The sequence below is a fragment of the Macaca nemestrina genome, chromosome 12, assembly GCF_043159975.1.
Source record: "Macaca nemestrina isolate mMacNem1 chromosome 12, mMacNem.hap1, whole genome shotgun sequence".
NCBI classification, from domain to species: domain Eukaryota; kingdom Metazoa; phylum Chordata; class Mammalia; order Primates; family Cercopithecidae; genus Macaca; species Macaca nemestrina.
Window position 1 is genome coordinate 114,488,167 of NC_092136.1, and position 6,000 is coordinate 114,494,166.

General features: G+C 37.9%; 1 protein-coding gene across 5 annotated transcripts in view; it reads right to left on the reverse strand.

Annotated features, from left to right (window-relative positions):
* The window catches only part of LOC105476465 (NXPE family member 4), a 64,775-nt gene extending 61,708 nt beyond the window's left edge, over window positions 1-3,067 (reverse strand). For 2 of the 5 annotated variants that reach the window (XM_011732439.3, XM_011732436.3), the window contains exon 1: window positions 659-843. The gene's annotated coding sequence lies outside the window, so the exon portion shown is untranslated. Of the gene's footprint in view, window positions 1-658; window positions 844-2,983 lie in introns of those variants that run through there. The other 3 variants (XM_071075614.1, XM_011732438.3, XM_011732437.3) reach the window with 3 other exon arrangements.
* Window positions 3,068-6,000: the final 2,933 nt, after the last annotated feature.

The following is a 6,000-nucleotide window of genomic DNA, read 5'->3' on the forward strand; positions in this document are numbered from 1 at the left end:
CTCCCAGGTGCTCTCTTTTAGCTATCTGCTTGTACATTCTACAGAACAAATATTTCATGGAGCCCACAGTGAACTTTAAGAAATCGAGCAGCTAAGGGCCTGAAGTATGCAAGCTTGCTTGTGTCTAGATGAAGTCTCCAGACTATTTGTCACCTATCAGGTTCCCTGTTCTATTGCCTTAAACTCAAGGGCAGACACAAAATACTCCAGCAAATATTGACACCGAGAACCACATGATTATAGTGCCTGTTGAATATAAATTAGTTTTTCTGTTTCATTAATGCCAATCTGTTAATACGTCCTCGTTTTCTGTTTTGGCAGGCTTTCTAGCACCTCTGAAGCTTGAAAAGAATTATTTTAAAACATTTCTTACTTAAAAAACAATTCAGGCCTTATCAGTATTTTTCTATGATTTGTCTTAACATTTCTCTTTGCACTGGAATTCCAAGTTCTCTTTTAACTTGGAACTTTAAACTTTAACATCAGATTGCTTGAATGCTGCCCTTCTAAAACTTTCCATCCCTCAAAATTTACCCTCCTGTAGAAGCACCTTTCACCCCAGGTCCCTAGTTTATACATGGGCATTAGACATTTCTGCACCCAAAAATAAATGTTACACTTTTCCTTCACCCCCCCAATTTTACAAATATTTTCATACCTTTAGTTTGAAGACTGTTCAATCCCATACATAGACTCTCTGGCGAGCTAGGAGTTGAGGATTTCTTCTGAAGCCACCAGTGTGCTACTGGCATACCTCTCCTTTGTACCACAATAAACTGCAGATATAAGTTACAGTTTGTTTACCTTTAGCATGGATTCACAACCTTTTGCTTGTTTCAGCTAAGACAGAAGCGTCAGCTATGTCAACTCCACCTTAAGGTGGGGCCTGGATCACAAACTGTAGTTATTAGCTCAAGCAGAGTCAGGAAGGAGAAATGAAGTGTTCTGCATAGTAGGCTATATGATTTCAAATTCCTAAAGTTTTATGAGTCTAATTCTAGTTACAATAAATAACTGACGAGAAAAAGAGTGTTGGATAAATAATTGTATTTAGTTAATACAATTTGATAAATATTATAGTTACAATAAATAACTGATGAGAAAAAGAGCCAGAAGTTTGAATGATGGAGAGTAATTGTCAACCGAAAGTCAAACTTTCTAGTTTCCATCTGAGCATTATCATCAAGACCCAGTTGGCAGGATTCAAGTGCATATTAGCTCATACATAGTAGGTTGCAATACAATTTGCTGAATTGAACTAAAAGAACCTCAAATATAACATAGGGAAGACAGTAATATTAATTGCATCTGAGACTAACAGAGTGAAAGCTTATAGTCATGGGTTTGAATCCATCTGGGATTTGTATTCTTGATCTGATGAAAACAGTGCTGGAAATAGCAGGCACCCAGACAGCTGCACCAGTGCCCACAGGAAGCAGTAACTGCTGGCCCTGTGGCTCCCTCCATGGGTTTATTACTGCTGCCCTACACAGGAGGGTAAACTTATTTAAGCATGCCCATCAATCTTTCCAGTCTTATGTTTTTAAAAAGATGGAATCGAGACCAATTTCACAACTGGTCTTCTTGTTTCAGATCTTGAAATTCTTCCAACATCTTTGGTCCTGTTCTACCAAATTCGCTTTAACAATTCTTCTTTATGTCTTTACTTGATGACCTTTGGAAAAGCTGTTTTAACCTTATAAAACTGGGTCTATGATTGTCAAATTTTTCACTGAGGAGCCTGTAATAAGGAAAAAGTATTTGCAGTGGGTTTGGTTTGGCTGCTCCATAGAGGACTGATGCCAGCACCCACCCAAGTTCACAGTCTACTCTGAGACATATAGATTTATAGATTTTAATTTGGTTTGGTCACATAGATTTTGAAATCTAATGTTAACCTGGGATCTTTTTATGAGGTAGGCATAATAGATATGCTTGACTTAAAGAACCAAGAGCACAGAACAAAGTTTGAATGATTTGTGCAGGTCATCTGATGAACTTTGAAACAGGACTGAATCCAAGATTCCTGTCATTTTGATCTCTAACACTGTGTGTTTATAGTGTATATGTATGACAACGTAAGCACAAAGAATGAAAAGTAGGAAGTTGGAAAAACTATCTTGAAGTCTTTATACCATGTGTGAATTGGGATAACATTACTTGAAGATAGACTCTGATTAATTAAGAAAAATACTGTAACCCTAGTATAACCACTAAATATTTCTTTTAAAAAGTGATATATATAATAAATCAACAATGAGGATTAGATGAAATAATAAAATATGTTTGGTTAGCCTAATAGAAGGAAAAGAAGGAAAAAAAGAAGTGGAACATGGAAAACTTCTGTCAATATATTCTTAAATTCAAATATATGAACAGCGATCTGAAATCGGAATGATATAAACCAGGGGTGGACAAACTTTTTCTATAAAGAATCAGATAGAAAATATTTTAGGAGAAAGAAACTATAAACAAGAAAATGTAATGGGTATATTAAAATTAACCTTGTGATATTCACAAGGATTAGAATTATCAGTATGCATTCAGAGTTTTTTGATGGATAAATATGCATTTGTATGTATACATGGGTTCATGCACACAGACATATATTTTCAAGCTCTATCCATAGAGAAGCCCTAGAAGCAATGACACCTAGTGGCTAGACCTTGGTTTCTTTATTCTCCAGTAAAGGGAGCCAGAATTTCTTAGAGAAGTGGCTAGTTGATTCCATCACTTTGTCAGGGGATATGAGATGAGCCTAGAGCATCTTGTGGTGCTAGGAAATGTCTTTTAAAAAATGGAGGGACATGACAAAATGGTCCAGAAGCTAACCTGAAAGAGCTCCTGATTACCAAAGTTGCAACAATTTGAGTCACAAAATAAATAACAATTGTTTTGGAGCACATATTAGTCTACTCTCACATTTCAAAATACAATCATTGTTCTCACATTTCAAAATACAATCATGCCTTCCCAACAGTACCTCAAAGTCTTAGTGAATTTCAGCATTAATTCAAAAGTCCAAAGTCCAAAGTCTCATTTGAGACAAGGTAAGTCCCTTCCACCTATGAGCCTGTAAAATCAAAATCAAGTTAGTTACTTCCAAGATACAATGGGACTATGGGTGTTAGGTAAATATTTACATTCTAAAAGGGAAAAATTGGCAGAAAGAAAGGGGCTACAGGCTTCACACAAGTTCAAAACCCAGAAGAGCAGTCATTAAACTTCAAAGCTTCAAAATAATCTCCTTTGAACCCATGTCTCACATCCAGGGCACATTGATGCAAGGGGTGGGTTCCCAAGGACCTGGGCAGCTCTGCCCCTGTGGCTTTGCAGGGTTCAGTCCCTGCAGCTGCTCTCAAGGGCTGATGTTGAGTGCCTTTGGTTTTTCCAGGTGATGAGTGCAAGCTGCCAGTGTATCTACCATTCTGGGGTCTGGAGGATGGTGGACCTTTTCTCACAGCTCTACTAGGCAGTGCCCCAGTGGGGACTCTGTGTGGGGGCTCAGGCCTCACATTTCCCCTCCACACTGCCCTAGTAGAGGTTATCTATGAGGGTTTCACTCCTGCAGCAGACTTCTGCCTGGACATCCAGGCTTTTCCATACATCCTCCTAAATCTAAGTAGAGTCTCTCAAGCCTCAACTCTTGCACTCTGTGCACCTGCAGGCTTAACACCCTGTGGAAGCCACCAAGGCTTATGGCTTGCACTCTCTAAAGCAATGGCTTGGGCTGTACCTGGGTCTCTTTGAGCCAGGGCTGGAGCTGGAGCAGCTGGGATGCAGGGACCAGTGTCTTGAGGCTGTGCAGGGTGATAGGGCCCTGGGCCTGGCTCACAAAACCATTCTTCCCTTCTAGGCTTACAGGTCTGCTATGGGAGAGGCTTCCACAAAGGTTTCTGAAATGCCTTTGAGGCCTTCTCCCCATTGTCTCCACTATTAGCATTTGACTCCTTTTTACTTATGCAAATTTCTGCAGCCTTCCTGAATTCCTCCCCTGAAAATGGCCATTTCTTTCTACCACATGGCCAGGCTGCGAATTTTTCAAACTTTTATACTTTGCTTCCTTTTTAATATAATTTCCAGTTTTACATCATTTTTTGCTCATACATATGAGCATAGGTTGTTAAAGCAGCCAGGCTGCTTCTTGAACACTTTGCTGCTTAGAAATTTCTTCTCCCAGATACCCTAAATCATCACTCTGAAGTTCAAAGTTCCACAGATCCCTAGGATGGGGGCACAATGCCTCCAAGTTCTTTGCTAAAGCATAATAAAAATGACCTTTACTCCAATTCCCAATAAGTTCCTTATCTCCATCTGAAACCTCCTCAGCCTGGACTTCGTTGCCCATATCACTACCAGTATTTTGGTGGCAACAATTTAACAAGTCTCTAGGAAGTTCCAAAGTTTCTCTTATATTCTTATCTTCTTCTGGGCCCTCTACCTTCTGCCTGTTACCCAGTTAAAGTTGCTTCCACATTTTCAAGTATATTTTTGGCAGTGCTCCACTCCGCAGTACCAATTTTCTGTATTAGTCTGTTCTCACACTGCTATAAAAATATTTGAGACTGGGTAATTTATAAATAAAAGAGATTTAATTGGCTTATGGTTCCACAGGCTGTACAGGGAGCATGGTAGCTTCTGCTTCTGGGAAGGCCTCAGGGAGCTTTTACTCATGGCAGAAGGCAAAGTGGGAGCAGGTGTCTTACATGGCCAGAGTAGGAGCATGAGTTTGTGGAAGGGGCTACACACTTTTAAACAACAAGCTCTTGTGAAAACTCACTCACTATACAGTACCAGTTGGGGTTGGTGATAAACCATTTATAAGAATTCTGCCCCCATGATCCAATTACCTGCTACCAGGCTTCAGCTCCAACACTGGGGATTACAATTCCACATGAGATTTGGGCAGGGACACAGATCCAAGCCATATCAGAATATAACCCATAGAATTAAAAAAAAAACCTATGAGTTCATATCTATAAAAGTAAATAATAGCATAAATAAATGGGGTAGAAGAAACAGCTGTTCCTCACAGAAGAATTCCAACTAACAAAAATGGCAAAAGTGAAGGAAATACAAAATGAGCATTAGAACTCTTCAGTAATAATTGCTGTACTCATTATCTGCTAATGAATACTAAAATCAGCGAAGAAAAATTTGAAGAAAAACAAGAGTTTATTTCCACCAATATATTTGTAATTTCAAAGTTAAAAATAGTGACATTGGAGTGGAGAAAATCAATGAACATCTGCTTACCCAAGTGACGAAGGTTAACATAACCAGTAGTAAGACATATATTGGTTGGCAATAATCTGCCAGACTTTTCTGTAATTCAAAAACACATTTAAAAGTCAAAACAATCAAAAATCTTCTCAAGTTGAAAAAAAAAGTTATACATGAAATGACTCAGTTTCCTAATTCCTTCATTTACCAAATAGTCTGCCAAATAGTTAATCATTTCTAATAATAAGACACAAATGCTGTACTGAGAAGGGCATATCACGTCTATGGTATGCTTGACAACAATGTATAACGTCAATCTAATTATGAGAAAATTTTGGATAGAAAAAAATTGAGTGACATTCTACAAAATAACTAATTTTTCTAAAGTGTCACAATCATGAAAAACCACATAAGACTAAGCAACTGTCCCCGACTAAGGAGACATGATAACTAAATGCAATTTGAGATCCTGGATTAGGTCCTGAAATAGAAAAAGGATATTAATGGAAAAACTAGTAAAATCCAAAAGAAGTCTGTAATTTCATTGATAGTTGCTAGTGTACCAATGTTAATTTCTTAATTCTGAACATTTGGTGATAATTACGCAAGATGTTATTTACTGATGCTGGCTGAAGGATATATAAGCATCCTCTATACTACTTTGAAACTTTTCTGTAATTCAAAAATGTATTAAAAGTAAAAAAGTTTAAAACCTTCTCAAATGGGAAAAAAATCATATAGTTCTCCATGAAATGATTGTTTCCTCATATCATTTAC